Raw genomic sequence first — 18,007 nt, forward strand, 5'->3', positions numbered from 1 at the left:
CCAGTGGTCACCCCAATGGTCTTTTGAGGTTGGAAGCCACTGGGATGGACTCTAGAGCCTTGCTACTCAAAGTGTGCTCCCTGGATCATTAGCTTGGACATGACCAGGGCTGGCAAAAATGCAGAAACTCAGACGATGCCCTTTAAGGAGAATATCCACCTTTAACAAGATCCCCAGGCTGTTCCTTTGCATGTTAAGTTTGGGGAAGCTCTGGGCTGGAAGCCTGAAGGAGAGCTGGCTAGTCTCACCTTAGGTGGTTCTTTTCTTCTCTAGTGGTTCTTTTCTCTCCCCTGCAAAAGTAACAGTTATTTGGGTTTCTTTCTTACTACAAGGATCTATTGTAACAAACAGAGAAAATCTAGGCAGTACTGAGAAGCAAAGAAAGAACAAAGAGAGGAGCCCCGGGTAAGTATGGCATTTCCTAGCAGATGACGTCTACACCCCTCTTCCCAGTGTTTGCCAGTGAGGCTGCAGCCCTTGGCGGAGGAGGCGCGTGTGAGTAGGGGGTGTGTGTGTGGGAGGCAGTCAGAAGGTCACAGTGGGTGTGCCCCCAAAGCACCATTCCCAAGGAAGCACGGAACTTCCCCAGCCTCTGGCCCCCCACCATGGGTCTGCTGGAGTCTGCTGGAATCTGCTGGAACCTGCTAGGGACCAGAGAAAGTCAAACAGGTGTCTTGAAGCTGCTGCTTGGATGGAAGTTTCTACTTGCAACCAGAATGAACTCTCTGGCTCTCCTGGGTCTCTACCTGCCAGACTCTGGGCCCTGGAGGAAGAGTGGGGGATGTCTCTTGCACCCTCATCCTGTGATAGGAATTCCTACTCCCAGGGCTGGCCCGGTCCACATGGTTCCTTTGTGTTGAGGGACACACGGGCCCCTCCAGGCAGATGAGGTATGTTAATTGTAAAAAAAAAAAAAAAAAAAAAAAGGCCCCCTTCCTGGGTATATTTGCAGCCCAGTTCCCAGCCTGGAGCCCTGGGGACAGCTGGATTTCCATGAAGGATTTCAGCGACCCAAGCACAGAGGCCCACACCACCCCATCAAGGGAGGGCTGTGGAGAGTTCCTCCCTGGATCCTGGGGCAGAGCCGGTCAGCTGGAAGATGGGCCCTGCCAGGGCTTCTGCCTCCTGCATTATTGATCTGCTGCCTGGCCATGGACATGAATAATTCATCAGGGGAAGGAAGCACTGAGAAGTGCAAATTGGAGGCATCCAGGCTCCTCTCACCTCCATGCTGAGGTGGGGGGGGGGTTACTCCTCTTTGCTTAATGGGCTTCCTGGGAGGCCCTGCTGAATCTCAAGTTTCTCCTCCTGCCCATGGGTAGGCCCAGAAAAAGCCCTACACATTTGGGGTGGCCCTGAATCTGGCCTAACTGGGTACAGAGCTGCCCACAGCCCCAAGAGCCAGATGATCCACCCTGGCCATGCTTCTGCTCACCTGGGACTCCACTGGGCCTGAGTTTACACACTGAGCCCTTTATCCTCTCTGATTAGCTGGATCACCATGCCATTGTTATGCCTGAGAAGGTCCTGGATGTAATCTTGCTCAGGGAACAGTAGCCCTTATTGTTGTTGATGCTATATTTACAATAAAAGGTGGCTCCTTTCATTGCTGTCAAGGTCTTGGGGAAGGGCTGAGGGTACCAGCTGGGAAGGGGTGAGTCAGGATGATGGAGAAGCCTGCTTGGGGTGGGGTGCAGTCTGAGCCTCAGGGGGGTGGGGCAGGCAGCGGAGGGCAGGAGGTGCATGTGTAGAGGAGAGCATCGAAAGAATTATTCAGGATCCTTCTAGGGATTTATCCTCTCTGACTAGACTTCTCCAAACTATGGTCTCAGGGGCTGCAGGGATTGGAGTCCATCGACCAGCTCATCCTTGATGCTGCGGATCTTGGGCTCAGTTCTGTTCACCGGTTCCATTTAACACATATTTATTTATTTTTATTTATTAATTTTTAAATGTTTATTTTGAGAGAGATGGAGATAGAGGTGGGGGGGAGACGGAGGGGTTGAGAGAGGGAGAGAGAATCCCAGGCAGGCTCTGTGCTGCCAGCACAGAGCCTGATGTGGGGCTCGATCTCACAAACCGTGAGATCGTGGGCGCCCCTAACACATACTATGAAGGGTCATGTACGGCCTATAATCTCAGGCCAAACTCAGGTGTGCAAGAAACATAATTTCTCTTTTGCCCCATTTGGCCTGGTGGCAGAAACTTAAGCTTGGTCAGTTCAGATGTCTCTCCCCTTTCCCTGGGGATGACAGCAGGCTGAGGCGTTGGGGACAGGGGTGACAACAATCCGGTCCTCATTCCGCTGTGCTTAGTCCCTGCAGATGGCTGTGGAGGCAACCTTCAGTTGCCGTGTTCAGCCTCAGTGCTTGCTCCTCTGTTCCTCTGCCCTCTCACATGTCTCCTCACTGAACCCATTGTCTCCTCACTGAACCCATTTACAAGTGCTTTTGGTTGAGGGGTGCCTGGCTGGCACAGTCGGTTAAGCGTCTGACTCTTGGTTTTGGCTCAGGTCATGATCTCATGGTTTGTGGGTTAGAGCCCCAAGTCGGGCTCTGTGCTGACAATGCAGAGTCTGCTTGGGATTCTCTCTCTTTCTCTCTCTCTCTCCCTCTGCCCGTCTCCCCTGCTTGTGCTCTCTCTCTCAAAATAAATAAACTTAAAAAATTTTTTAAAAAAGGAAGTGTTTTTGGTCGAGGCCCTCTGAACACCTGTGTGCACAAGATAGGGTTCTTTTTTTCTCATTTAACAAGAAGTCCAGAGGTAGGCAACCCCAGGGATGCGCAGTGTCCCCATGGTGTCATCACCCAGGTGCCTTCAGTCTTCTTGCTTCAGCATCTTAATCTCAAGCCTTTGTCCTCATGCCTTCCACCTAATACTGGTCACAGAATGGCTGCCACCACTCCAGCCATTCTGGCTAGCAAGGAGGAAAGGGGGCTGCAGAAGTTCTGTCAGGCTGCCCACGGGCTGCCTGTCCAGATCCCCTGGGCAAGTGTTTGTCTTCTCTGGCGTCCTGTTCTCCTTCCATCTGCCCAATCAGAGAAAGCTGCTCAGAGCCCCTCTGTTCTTGGATCTTATACACCCACCTGAGAATTGCATTGTGTGTCCCTGTCACTGCCACTACGTCCATGGACACTCAACTTGGGAGAAACTGGCAAACAGGGCCCCAATCTGCCTTTCTCACTACCCTTCAGACGGGAGATTCTTGGGGTAGGAGCCCTGCTCTGACTCATCTTACATTTATTCTTCCAAATCTATTTCTTAAGCCTTTCGTTCTTTCAAAAGACCAGGCTTTTGAAACACAAAAGCCAAGAACTGGCTCCTTTTCCTTCCTGCTTTTTCCTGGGTATTTCCTACCATGAGATGAAAAATAGGAGTGGATGGAGGAAATGAGGATTCAAAGAAATATAAGGGGGGAAATACGGTTAATATGTCAAAGTAATACAACTACACTGCACTGTCTTTCCTAGTTACACGAGCACACTACAGGAGCAAAGCGCATGTGGTCTCTGCTCACAAGCTGCTTGCGGCCTAGGAAGGTAGAGAGACCTGCAGGGTAGACAGAATCTGAGTTGTGCGAAGATGCAGGAAGCAAAGGGAACCGCTGAGGGCAGCGCTGAGGAGGGTCAGAGGGCTCACTGCGGAGCTGAGCTCTGGGCTGAGCTGAGTGCTGGCATGGGAAGAAGGGAGGGTGGGGAAGGGTGTCCCAGGAGGGGAACAGCCTGAGCAAAGACCCAGAGGTCTGGGGTGGTCACAGAGGACATCATGCTGTTGAACAGCCTGGGAGGGGTGGAAGCAGACAGGTGGGGGAGGACGAGATTGATCACAGGAGATCTGGGAGCTCTGGGAGCTGCTGCCTGCGTCCAGGACTCCATCCATTTTTATTTTTTGAAGTCTATTTATTTATTTTGAGAGAGAAAGAATGAGTTGGGGAGGGGCAGAGAGAGAGGGAGCCAGAGAATCCCACAGCACAGAGCCCAGTGTGGGGCTCAAACTCATGAACCGTGAAATCTTGACCTGAGCCCCAGGACTTCATCCTTGAAGAAGTTTGTTGTTTCTCGCTTCTGTCTTAAATGGAGCCTGGCCCTAACTCCGCCGCCTCCCCCGAAGCAGGGCCTTCCTTCTCACTGGGCTATAGCTACTCTTCGAGTTGCTGCATCAGAAGCAGATGCTTACTTCTTATTGCTCAACTGCTTTTCACAAAGCAAAGAGCTGAGATGAACGACATGAAAACCAGCCTTATTATTATTATTATTATTATCACTACTACTCTGTGCAGTTAGTAATTACTGAGGAGTGCAAGTTGCTTTTTTCTTGCTTTGAAACAGTATTTCCAATATTCCGTCAGACTTGACACTTTTCCTTTCCTTATTACCCAAGGCAAATCATAAATAAAACTTGAGAGATCCTCTAAACTGGGGATTGGCAAACTTTTTCTGTAAGGGGCCAGATAGTAGCCCTAAAGGAGCCATAGATAATAAATAAATAAAACTTTATTTACAAAATAAATAAAATAAATAAAACTTTATTTACAAAAAACATGCAGTGGACTGGAACTGCCCCATGGGCCGGTCTGCCCACCCTTGCTCTAAACCCACTCGATATATGACTTTCCATGGCACAGAATAGCTTTTTTTTTTTTTTTTTTTTTTTTTTTTTGGCATGGGCCAAGATCCAGGTGAAAAAGTGCTGGGCTCACCACACAGCAATGTCAGGAGGCCGGTTAGTGCACCTGGCTCCTTCCTGGTAGGTGATCACTCCCCTATTATAGGTAAATTAGTGACAGTGGAGCAGATGATTGGTTGCTCATCCTATGATGATAAAACCCATCACAGGGGCGCCTGGGTGGCGCAGTCGGTTAAGCGTCCGACTTCAGCCAGGTCACGATCTCGCGGTCCGTGAGTTCGAGCCCCGCGTCAGGCTCTGGGCTGATGGCTCAGAGCCTGGAGCCCGTTTCAGATTCTGTGTCTCCCTCTCTCTCTGCCCCTCCCCTGTTCATGCTCTGTCTCTCTCTGTCCCAAAAATAAATAAAAACGTTGAAAAAAAATTAAAAAAAAAAAACCCATCATAAGAAGGAGGGAAAAGTCAGATCATCAGTATCTACATTGGAAATGAACATGGACTCTAATTCCAAAAGGTGTTACCACAAACTGCCGGGTGCCAGGCCCTGGGGTGGGAACTGGGGGTGAGAAGGGGAGGGAGGAAACCCAACCTCTACATCAAAGAGCTCTTGGGGCCTCCAGGGAGGGGTGGGGAGCCAATGCTCTGCTACAGACACAGTCACCACCAGTAGGGAGACAATGAGGCAACCAGGGTGACAGGCCTCCGCCCTGTGGCTGGGAAAGGGGGTCTACAGAAGAGGGCTCTATTATCAAGTAAATGAGGAAAACACTGAATTAAATAAGGCTAAATACAGGTGCTTGACTAGAAGACTTCTCAGAGCCTTGAATATGCCGACATGCAACCTGAATCTCCAAGAGAGGATTGAGATGTGGTATTTCCTAAAATTAATGCACTGCCAAGCCCTTTCTTTGAGGAGCATTTTCTTGCAAACCTACCTAAGATTTGCAGAGCCGAGCAATTTCCTACGTTATTAAAGACTCTGTGAACATCCTTTTTAGTGGCTATATAATATGTATAAACCATCACTTATTATTTATTTGCTTATCTTTTCTCCCATTGCTGGGCACTTAGGGGCCCGGTTTTTCTCTCCTCTTTCTTCTCCTGCCTATAATTTAACAAGAGGGCTTAAGCACTAGGGGAGCAAAGTCCAAAAAGTGCTCCAGGAGCAGCTCTTGCTACTGAGCCTCCTGGATTTCACTGCTCCTTGGAGCCTGGGGGAAGAGCCCCGCCTCCCCACTGGGGCAGGTGGCTGGTCGCCATGGCAACCAGAAGGGCTGGGAAGAGGCAAGAAGCTGACAGGTGGGGCTACACGAGGAAGCCCCCAAGGCCAGGCGGCTGGGAGCCTGCAGTGCTGAGGCTGACCAGACCTGACTGTTGCGGGACCCCTGTCAATGATGGATGGGCCTCTAAGCTGCTTTGGCTTTCTTCATGGCTCCCGGCACCACCAGGCTACCAGGACCCTCAGCCAGAAGCCTCTTTCTCCCATTGGGGCAAAGTGGGAGACAGGAAGTAGTGAGGAGCTGGAAAGGTGGGTGGCTGGGGGGTCGATCGGCCCACATTCTCTCCTCAGTGTCCTGCCATGTCTCCAGAGTTTCCCCACTTGTTTTCATTGGATGGAGAATTTTCTTCTATGTGTTTCTTAATGTGCTTTGAATTGTAGGCTCCTCAAGGACATTTTAACAAGGATCCCCTTTTGCACAGTTGCCTGTAAGAGGATGAGGTTTCTGGGTGAGAGGAGATCTGGTCTTCTTGGGACCCTCCCAGGGGCGCAGTGTGCAGGAGGGCCGTGAGTGTCTCAAGGACCAGTGTCCCAAGGGCCTCTCAGGCTCCATGAATGCCGTAAGCAACCCTTCTCCACAAGAACTTGGTGCTTCCCGGCCCGTGCAATCTTCATTCTTTAACATTTTTTTTTTTTTTAACATTAAAGCAATACAAGTTATGTTCACCAAACTGAAGTCAGCAGTCACCCTTGGGGTGGGGGTGGGGGTGACCCTGGGGAGGGGACAAAGGCAGCCTTTCAGTTTTTATGCCATATACCTTGTACCCTCAACATCTTACAATAAGCACTTATTTCTGTGTTACTTTCACAATTTATAGTTTAATTTTTAAAAAACAGGAATGTGGGAGGGAGGAAAAATCTGCGCCATAATCCATTAGCTGAAGCAATCAATGTGAATACCTGAGCGTTTTTCTTCCAGGCTTCCAAGAAGGAATTTGTTCTGAATACACAGTGAGCTGCTTTATAGTAGCAGAGCTCAGCTAAGGGCTCTCTGTGCTGTAGCTGGACCTGGCAGAGATTTAAGCGGCAGCCACTTTCAATTTCCCTCAAAACTGCCTCCTCACACATGCCAGCCTCTCCTGACTGGAAGGACACACAAAACTGGCACAACATGGGTGGGATGGAGTGGGTGTTTTCAGAGGGGCTGGAAGCCCCTAGAAGCTCTCTCTCTCCTTGGCCTGACTGGGCGGATCTCCAGAAAACCTCGCTCTCTTGGCATCGGCATCACCTCCAGGGACCTCCCCAGCGTTCACTTCTTCCGACCTTTGCTTTGGATTCAATTCTTGCTCTTGGCCGTCGCCCTAGAACTGGATGCTCCGGTCTGGCTCTTGTCTCAGATCTTCTCTCAGCCCCTGCCCCAGTTTCCCTTTGCTGGGACCCTGCCCTCCCATTACTCCAGCTGGAGGCAGATACCTCTGGTGCGTCCTCCTTCCCCTACTGAGCTCAGAGTCCCTTCCTGTATCTGCCAAACTTTCTAAGGGCCTGTGGCTGTAGCAAGATGTCCACATAAGGAACAAATTGGATGCTGGAAAGTCCATGTAATGGGATTCAACTTGGATGGACCTGTGTGGTTTTCTCATGCCCCTCAAACCACCTCACAGCTCTCCCCAAACCCATTCAATTTGTTGGGGGCTTTGGGAAACCGAGGGAAGTCCCAGGCCAGGCTCCCTCTAGGGTCTCAGGACATTCCCCCGAGAGGGAGACACCCGGTTCCAGGTTGAGCCAGCTCACCCTCCCAGAGGAACCAAGCGCGATGAACTCATGTTTTGATCATGGCCCTTGGGAGCTGCTCTTGAGCTGGTTGAACAGGCAGGAGGTAAACACGCACCGAGGAGACCGACTTGGGCTCCCTGTGCAGCAGGTTTAGTTATAATGATGACAGAATAACAGGGGAGGGACACAGGGAAAAAGCCCTCTTACCAGCACCCCCCTTCCACTGCTGGGTGTGTACGGGCCCCCTTGTGCTCCCTCTGGGTGACTTCCCACAGTGTGGAGTGGTTTCTTCCCTCCTTCGTTTTGTTCTGATTACAAAATTAATACTTCACTGTGGCAAACTGGGAAAATGCAAAAAGTGTAATGAACAAGACAAAAATGTCCCTGAATTGCTCTATTCACTCTCTTTCACATTCAGCAGCCTTATTTTCAGTACAGCACTTATCAGCCTCTGAATTCATTTTGTTCATTTATTTGTTCGCTTGTTTACTGTCTACTTCTCCCCCACCACAATCTTAAATGTCTCTCTTTGATTTTGAAAGAGGAAGAGGGCAAGTGGGGGAGGGACAGAGGGAGAGAATCTTAAGCAGGCTCCACACCCAGTGCAGAGCCTGACGTGGGGCTCGATCCCATGAATTGTGAGATCATGCATGATCTGAGCCGAAATCAAGGGTTGGATGCTTAACTGACTGAGCCACCCAGGTGCCCCAATGTCTGTCTTTCTTTCTTCCTTTTTCCTTTTCTTTCTTTCTTTCTTTCTTTCTTTCTTTCTTTCTTTCTTTCTTTCTTTCTTTCTTTCTTTCTTTCCTTTTCTTTCTTTCTAAGCATTTGCCATTGGGCTTTTGTTTGGTTGGTTGTGTGGACACAATGTATACAAGTTGAGTTGCACAAAAGTCCAAGGAAGAGTCTGTCTTAAGTCTATCTTGTAAACAGCTAATGCCCAGGGCCCAGGAAAAGGCTGGGCACGTGGGAGGTGCTTCATTGCATATCTGATGAATGAATGAGTTCAGGGCAATGTGTAGATTTTCACTCAGTTGTGATCACCCAGTTCGTGTTATTTTGTATGCCAATTTCTTTATGTGTTTCATGCAGTTGTGGTGGATGGCTCTGGACAGGGAAAGGAACAGGCCATCTAATGACCGTGATGTCAGAGTCACACATCTGCCCCATGCAGGGACATCTCCTAACTCTTCGGGGTTGTTTGCACAGAAATCTGAGGCTAATTGAACTTGCTCAAGGTCTTGCAGCTGGACAGCAGTGGAGTCAGGTCTAGAACCATAATAAAAGCTTCATCTTTTAGAAAAAAACGTATCAGGGGCGCCTGGGTGGCGCAGTCGGTTAAGCGTCCAACTTCAGCCAGGTCACGATCTCGCCCGCGATCCGTGAGTTCGAGCCCCGCGTCAGGCTCTGGGCTGATGGCTTGGAGCCTGGAGCCTGTTTCCGATTCTGTGTCTCCCTCTCTCTCTGCCCCTCCCCCGTTCATGCTCTGTCTCTCTCTGTCCCAAAAATAAATAAAAAACGTTGAAAAAAAAATTAAAAAAAAAAAAAGAAAAAAACGTATCAAATCAGAGGTATGAGTTACATTTTTAAGGCAGCTTTTAACTTAAAAGCTCTGAAGCACATCTCGGGGACCTCAATGTCCTTTTCATTCGAATACTGTTCCATCAAAAGACTTAGTCTGTGCTGATAATAAGATGGGTTTCACAAGATTGGATCCGACCGACAAAGAGGTGTGGTTAGCTGATTAATTAACTGAAGCAGAGATTTCGGAATTTAAAATTTGGCGACCTTTGTTCTCCCTCAATGCAAGAAAAGATTTCTCTTGCCATCAGGCTGGTTTAATGTATGGTTGCCTTTATCCATCTGAAATGGAAAGCTATAGGTTTGTAAAACACATTTTAGAGAACTGTGAGAAATTTTGGTTAAGGAAGGAGATGATTAATACTTCACCGTCTGTATATACTCACCACTTCAAAATAAATCCATCAGTTGTACTTGTTAATTAAAATAAATTTTGGACACCTGGGTGGCTCAGTCGGTTGAGCGTCTGACTCGGTTTCAACTTGGGTCATGGTCTCACGGTTCATGGGTTCGAGCCTCACATCAGGCTCAGGATTCTCTCTCTCCTCTCTCTCTCAAAATAAATAAATAAACTTCCAAAAAAAAAATAAATTTCCACACCTCTCTGGGTCTTTGCTTTCCACACCAAAAAATATCTCAGAGTGGCTTTTGAGATGACTTTTGCACCTGCTGTCTCCCACCAGCGACAGTTCACAACTGTGATCCAACAGAACAGCTTCTGATAGTTTGTAGTTTAAAATCCCACGTAGGTCTTTCTGTTCTCCAAATCCGTGCTCTTTCCAGCTGCCTCCTCTGATGCTGTCAGCATTCTTGCTGGTCACCTACAGCCATCAGCATTTACAAAGCCAGAACACTAGATCTGGTCTGGATTTTACTTCACAGACCAAGTCGTCATTTTAATGAGAGGCCTTAGCTTTTTGTCTCTGCATTGCTGCTTGTGTTTCTGGGGTTTCTGGGGAGTTTCCTCCAGCCCTGTTCTGGCACCAGGGGTAGCTTGACTGGTCCACCCACATCAAGGGCAAAGTCTTGCCCGCCAAGGAGCCTCCTTGAGAAACCCATGTCGCTCCCCCCACCGTGGGCTGTAGTTCTCAGAGAGTCCCTTGCCCCAGAATGCTTTCCTTGCTCAGAGGCATTTCCCCAGGGCACATCAGGGGCTTGGGGAGGTGGGGATGGGGTGTGGCTGGGGGAAGCTGAGCCCTGGAGACTCATTCTCAGGATACTTGGTTCTGCAGGGAAGGAAAACCACCTCCCTGGAGCCTCCTCCCTCCTCAAAGGAGGAATTCAGTGAGGCAGAAATTAAGAAAACCCTCCATCTGGGGACACGGGCATGTGACTGGAGAGAACAGACATGAAGAAGTCACCCTCTTTACAGATGGCTAACAAAGGGTAGAGTTACCCTGAGTTAAATAGTGAACTGCAGATTTTCATTTTCACCAAAAACTTCCATCTCATTTTTTAAAAATGTTTATCCATTTTTGAGAGAGAGCAGGGGGAGGGGTAGAGAGACAGAGGGAGGCAGAGGATGTGAAGTGGGCTCTGTGCTGATAGCAGAGAGCCCGATGCGGAGCTCAAACTCACAAACTGTAAGATCATGACCTGAGCTGGAGTCAGAGCTTAACCTCTACTGGGCCACCCAGGAGCCCCCCAGCCTCATTAAAACAAAAATTTTTTTTTAAATGTTTATTTACTTTTGAGAGAAGGTGGGGAGGGGCAGAGAGTGAGGAAGACAATCTGCGGCAGGCTCCAGGCTCTGAGCTGTGTGCACAGAGCCTGACTCAGGGCTTGAACTCACAAACTGCAAGGTCATGACCTGAGCCTAAGTCGGAGGCTTAACTGACTGAGCCACCCAGGCGCCCCTCCCTCAGTCTCATTCTTATGCCAATTACCTGGGGAAAAATCATGAGATCCTCTATTCCACTCCCAAAAGCTCTGTTTTACAAGAACAAATCAGTCAATTGACATTTACTGCACATCTACTAGGTACCACTTACTTTTTCGCATATACTATCTCATTTGTTCCCAGTGACAATTTATTTTAAGTAGGAATTGGTTTTCCCATTTTACGGATGAGAAAACAAAGTTTTGCAAGTGTCAAAATTAAATTATTGTTATTACACACAGCCATGAACACGAGGGAATAAAAATGACATCTTTGGCTTCTACCCTGACAGCAAAGAATCTCTCCTCAGTTTTTTTTTTCAATATTTATTTATTTTTGAGACAGAGAGAGACAGAGCATGAACGGGGAAGGGTCAGAGACAGAGGGAGACACAGAATCGGAAACAGGCTCCAGGCTCTGAGCTGTCAGCACAGAGCCCGACGTGGGGCTCGAACTCACGGACCGCGAGATCATGACCTGAGCCGAAGTCGGACGCCCAACCGACTGAGCCAGCCAGGCGCCCCTTTCAGTTTTAAGTTCACAGTGTTTATTCTTCATTTTTAATTGTGGTAAAATACACATAACATAAAACTTACTATTCATTTTTTTTAAAAGTTTACTTATTTTGAGAGAGCATGAGTGGGGGAGGGGCAGAGAGAGGGAAAGAAAGAATCCCAAGCAGGCTCCACACTGTCAGTGCAGAGCCTGATGCAGGGCTTGAGCTCATGAACTGTGAGATCATGACCTGAGCCAAAACCAAGAGTCAGCCACTGAACTGACTGAGCCACCCAGGTAGAAGCAAGTATCTATTGATGGATGAATGGATCAGCAAAATGCAGTTTGTATGTACAGTGGAATACTACTCAGCCCTAAAAAGGAAGCAAATCCTAACACGTGCTACAACATGGATGAAACTTGAAGACATTATGCCAAGTGAGAGAAGCCAGTGACAAAAACAAACACTGTATGATCCCACTTATATGAGGTACCTAGAACCGTCAAATTCTTAGAGACAGAAAACAGAATAGAAAATAGGTGATTGCCATGGACCAGGAGGAGGGGGCAATATGGAGTTAGTGTTCAATGGATACAGAGTTTTAGCTTGGCAAGATGAAAGGAGTTCTGGAGATGGACGGTGGTGATGGTTGTACAAAAGTATAAATGTTCTTACTGAACTGTACCCTTAAAAATGCATAAGGTGGATGACACCTGGGTGGCTCAGTCGGTGGAGCGTCCGACTCTTGATCCAGAAACAATTGCTGGATCGTATGCAAATTCAGACTGACAACCAAGTGTCAGTGAGGATGTGGAAGAACTGGAATATTCATACACTGTTGGTGGGAATGGAAACTGCTACCATCGCTTTGGAAAACTGTGACAGTATATCCTAAAGCTAAATATAGGTATAACCTATAATCTAACCTTCCTACTCCCAGATTTAAATAACCGACAAAAAAGTGTATGTATGTGTCCCAAAACCCGTGTTCAAGAATATTCAGGGCGGCACAATTTGTAATAGTTCCAAGGTAAAAAATTACGCATCTACAGTAGAATGGCTACATACAGAGTGATTATTCATACAAAGAAATACTCCAGAGTGATGGTTCTCGGATGTCTGTGTGCATCAGAATCACCCAGAGAGCTTGTTATACTGATTGCTGGGCTCCATCTGCCTGTCCCCTGCCACCTCACAGAATGTATCTCACATTTCTCCTCCTTAGCTGCTCTTATCATTGTTGAAGATGGCTGTCAGCCGCTCCCTGAGTATTCTCTCCTCCCCCACATCAGCAAGAGTGGGGACTAAAGAAGCATAAGAAGCCTGGTTTCTGACCATTAGCACAAACACAAAAATCTCTCTTCTGCCAGGTCAGTCCTGCACTCCTGAATTTGCTGACATACTTATAAACTTTACTTCCCATAACTCTGACAACATAATTAGAGCATAATTATGACAGCATTATGGTGCCCAGCTTTATCCATGTTTTATAGAGAAGGAATTGACCATTAGCTGTATTAACTGCAAGGTCCTCCTGCTAGGCAAAAGTAGAGATGAGATTTAAACCTGTATCTTCTGACTCTGGGTTTAATGCTCCCTCCTCCACAGCTGGCTGTGTCCCCAGAATGCCAGCCATGCTTCTCCCTCTTCTCCAGCTATCCAGGTGCTACCAAGTTCCAGGTCTAAGTCAAGGCCCCCTTTCTCCAAAAAATAAATACTGCAACCCAAAGCAAGATGGTTCTGCCTGATGTGAATATAGTATTGTTTAGCTACCTAATGTGCTTCTGGGCATTAAAAGCTCAGCCCCGAAAGAGCTCCTTCAGGCAGTGTCTGCTGTTTCTGGGGCTAATTGGCTATCCAGGGAGGTGGATGCAGCTGCAGCGAAATGCTGATCTTTTCACCCTGATCACTAGGAGTGAGCTGGGATACGTTTCCTCTATGCATCAGCATTTCTGAAACAGCTGCTTATGACTTCGGCAGAGCCCAGGGGGAAGTGGGGACTCCCTGAGAGCAGCCTGTGGCTTAAAGAGGTTCAGTACCAAGGGCAGTGACTCAAGCCCCACTGGAGAATAAAGAGCCATAAAAGCAGAGGTTCTCAGTCCTGGGCTCCACCCCAAGTCCAACTGGATCAAAACTGGGGGTAGATCTGGCATATCTATCTATCTATCTATCTATCTATCTATCTATCTATCTATCTATCTATCTATCTTTCTATCTATTCATCCATCCATCCATCTATCCATGCATCTATATAGCGATATATACCACAATTTCATATCTGTCCATATCTATCTATCTACATACACATATATACATATATATGTTTAAACCCCTCTTTCCCAAGTGATTCTAGTACACAACAAGGATTGAGAATGGCTGTAGTAATGAACCAATAAATAGGAGGAGGAGTGTTCCAAAGAATAGTCGGTGTCCATGAGACTTAAGAGTTTTAAAAGGAAACTTCCAGGGGAGGCCACTTAGCTCTCCGCAGCCCTGCTTCCGCGAAAATATTCCTGGCCCACTGTAAACGGGTGAGTGCTACTCTTTCTACTCAGGCATAGCCTACTTGGGATCTCTTTTTCTTATACCCACGAGAAACAGCCTGGACATTCTTCGGGGCAAACTGAAGAGCTCAACTACATCCACTTCAAAAAACAAATACACACACCCAGAAAGAAGCCAAGAGGCAGCAGATGTCTTGGGTGTTGGCAGAATGTTTCCTTTCAAGATTTTTAAAAAGAAAAACCAAGTGTTGCTTAGTTATTCATAATGGGGTAAACCTGGAAACTACTTTGGGGTTAAAAAATAGGGTGTTGGGGGGGCGCCTGGTTGGCTCAGTTGGTTAGGTATCCTACTCTTGATCGCAGCTAGGGTCTCGATCTCAGCGTCGTGAGTTCAGGTCCTGCACTGGGCTCCACACTGGGCATGGGGCCTACTTAAAAAAAAAAAGAGAAATATAAAAAATAATTGTTGGTTATATTTATGTAATTAAGCAAGCAGGAATTAGGTGTCTGCATAATGAAATTCGGTGTGGCCACTGCAAAGTATGCCATGTATGAAAATGTAATGACATGGAAGCTGTGTATGTTCTAGTACATGAAAAAAATCTGGTCACAAGAAAGAATGTACCACATGATCCCAACTTTAAAAAAATATATGCATATAAGTGTTTAGGTATTTCAAAAATGAAAAAAAAAATTCAAGTGTTAGCCATTATCATAGAATGTTAGTGAAACAGGTAATATTTATTTTCCTTTAATTTTTCTATTTGATCCTTATTTCCATAACAAACACACATTTCTTCTGTCAGGAAAAAAGAAGTACAAAACCCCCCAGATGCTGAACCGGTGAATTGATCCATAAGAGTTTCCCGTTTTCAATAGAGGAATACAGGGAGTGTTAGGCTGAAATACAATTTCATAGTACAATCAATGGCATTCAAATAATGAAAGCAATATAGATCCTTCCCTAGAATAAATAACTTCTTTAAGGCAAATGTCCATGCCTCCTTGGAATTAAATATTAATCTCACAGAACCCAGCCCAGCCTACAAGATGAGTTTTAGTTTATGTGAAATTTTTATGAACTAATTAGTGGGTTGGATCAAAGAGTAGGACCAGAATAGAGTCACAAAGAGGTCTTAGAAGATAAGGCATTTATTAATTCACCATTGTTTTCTTAAAAGGACATGAACTTGGACAAGGAAGTTACCTACTGAGGATGAGAACACCTACAAATCTAAGTCATGTCCCAGGTGGGAAGCAGGGCTGGAGCACGGAAAAGGGAGGAAATTAAAAAGCTGGAGCAATATTCACTTAAACATAAATGCCAAACCCTGCTTGATGGGGTCTTAGAGGAGCCATGGCCCAGATGGCATCATTGCCATGTGTGTGCCACCATAAATGATTAAATAGGATACAATGTAAAAATCTCACGGTTCCATTAATACTTCAGTGCTCCAATTTTCTACCAGTGTGGAGTTTCTGAAGTGCTCTTGGCTAAACAGAACAATCTCTATTCATAAATTAAAAAACATGTTTGCAATACTGTCATTTTTCTAAGCAGCCTATTTCCCCTTTACAAAATATAAACAATTATAGAATGCAGTATATACAGGGAGAGAAAATAAGAGTTCTTTTCATCTATGGCCTCCAGTTTGCTCGTCCTGTTTCCCAGAGGTGGCTGCTCCTACCATCTCCAGTATCTTTCCCAATATTCTACACACAAAATAACCCATAAAAGTGAGCAAAATGGCACAACAGACACTCAGATCAATGGAACAGAATAAAGAACCCAGAAATGGACCCACAAACGTATGGCCAACTGATCTTTGACAAAGCAGGAAAGACTATCCAATGGAATAAAGACAGTTTCTTCAGCAAGTGGCGCTGGGAAAACTGGAGAGCGACATGCAGAAAAATGAACCTGGACCACTTTCTTACACCATACACAAACATAAACTCAAAATGGAAAGACCTAAATGTAAAATAGGAAGATAGGAAGATAGGAAGCCATCAGAATCCTTGAGGAGAAAGCAGGCAAAAACCTCTCTGATCTTGGTTGCAGCAACTTCTTACTCAACACATCTCCGGAGGCAAGGGAAACAAAAGCAAAAATGAACTACTGGGACCTCATCAAAATAAAAACTTCTGCACAGCGAAGGAAACAATCAGCAAAACTAAAAGGCAACCGACAGAATGGGAGAAGATATTTGCAAACGACATATCAGTTAAAGGGTTATTATCCAAAACCTATAAAGAACTTCTCAAACGCAGCACCCAAAAAGCAAATAATCCAGTGAAGAAATAGGCAAAAGACATGAATAGACACTTCTCCAGAGAAGACATTTAGATGGCCAACTGACACATGAAAACATGCTCAACATCACTCATCATCAGGGAAATCCAAATCAAAACCACAATGATACCACCTTACACCTGTCAGAATGGCTAACATTAACAACTCGGACAACAACAGATGTTGGCAAGGATGCAGAGAAAGAGGATTTCATTTGCATTGCTGATGGGAATGCAAGCTGGTGCAGCCACTCTGGAAAACAGTATGGAGGTGCCTCAAAAAACTAAAAATAGAACTACCCTATGACCCAGCAATTGTGCCACTAGGTATTTATCCAAGGGATACAGCTATGCTGTTTCGAAGGGACACACGCACCCCAATGTTTATAGTAGCACTATCAACAATAGCCATAGTATGGAAAGAGCCCAAATGTCCATTGATGGATGAATGGATAAAGAAGATGTGGTGTATATATACAATGGAGTATTACTCGGCAATCAAAAAGAATGAAATCTTGCCATTTGGAACTACGTGGATGGAACTAGAGGGTATTTGCTAAGGGAAATTAGTCAGAGAAAGACAAATATCATATGACTTCACTCATGAGGACTTTAAGACACAGAACAGATGAACATAAGGGAAGGGACACAAAAATAATATAAAAATAGGGAGGGGGACAAAACAGAAGAGACTCTTAAATATGGAGAACAAACAGAGGGTTGCTGGAGGGGTTGTGGGGGAGGGGGATGGGCTAATTGGGTAAGGGGCATGAAGGAATCTACTCCTGAAATCATTGTTGCACTATATGCTAACTAATTTGGATGTAAATTAAAAAAAATAAAATTAAAAAAATAAAAAATATTTCATCAAAGAAAGAAAGCAAGGAAGGAAGAGAGGAAGGAAAGAATGGAGGGAGAGAGGGAAAGAAGGAGGGAGTGGAAGAACTGGAGGATAGATAAATGCAAAAAAATACATGGAACAATATTAGCAAAATATTGATAATTGTATGATGTGTACAGGTATGTTTAATATACTATTTCCCAAATTCAAAAAAAAAGTGAGCAAAAGATTTTAAACAGACATTTCACCAAAAAAAAAAAATATATATATATATGGGTGACAAACACATGACACCATTAGATGTTAAGAAAATGTATACTAAAACCACAATGAAGACATCACTACAAACCTATGAGAATGGCTAATGTTTAACAGACTTATACCAAACGTTGGTGAGGATGTGGATGAACTGGAACTCTCACAGACTGGATTATAAAATAGTACCCTTTGGAAAACAACTTGGCAATTTCTTAAAAAGTTAAACACACACTAGCCAATTGGTCTAGTCATTCCACTCCTAGGTATTTACCTAAGAGAAAGGGAAATACATGCCCATACATAGACATGGACATGAATGTTCACAGTAGGTTTATTTGTAATTGTCCCAAACTGGGAACAACCCAAATGTCCAACAACAGAGAAGTGGATGAGCAAATTGTGGTACATTCATGCAATGGAATACTATTCAGCAAGAAAACAGAATGGTCTATCGGTACACACAATAACATGGATAAATCTCAAAATAATTATGCTAAGAGAAAGAAGGCAGACCCACTCCAAAAGAATACATATTGTATGA

The sequence above is a fragment of the Prionailurus bengalensis genome, chromosome E1 (assembly GCF_016509475.1).
Source record: "Prionailurus bengalensis isolate Pbe53 chromosome E1, Fcat_Pben_1.1_paternal_pri, whole genome shotgun sequence".
NCBI classification, from domain to species: Eukaryota; Metazoa; Chordata; class Mammalia; order Carnivora; family Felidae; genus Prionailurus; species Prionailurus bengalensis.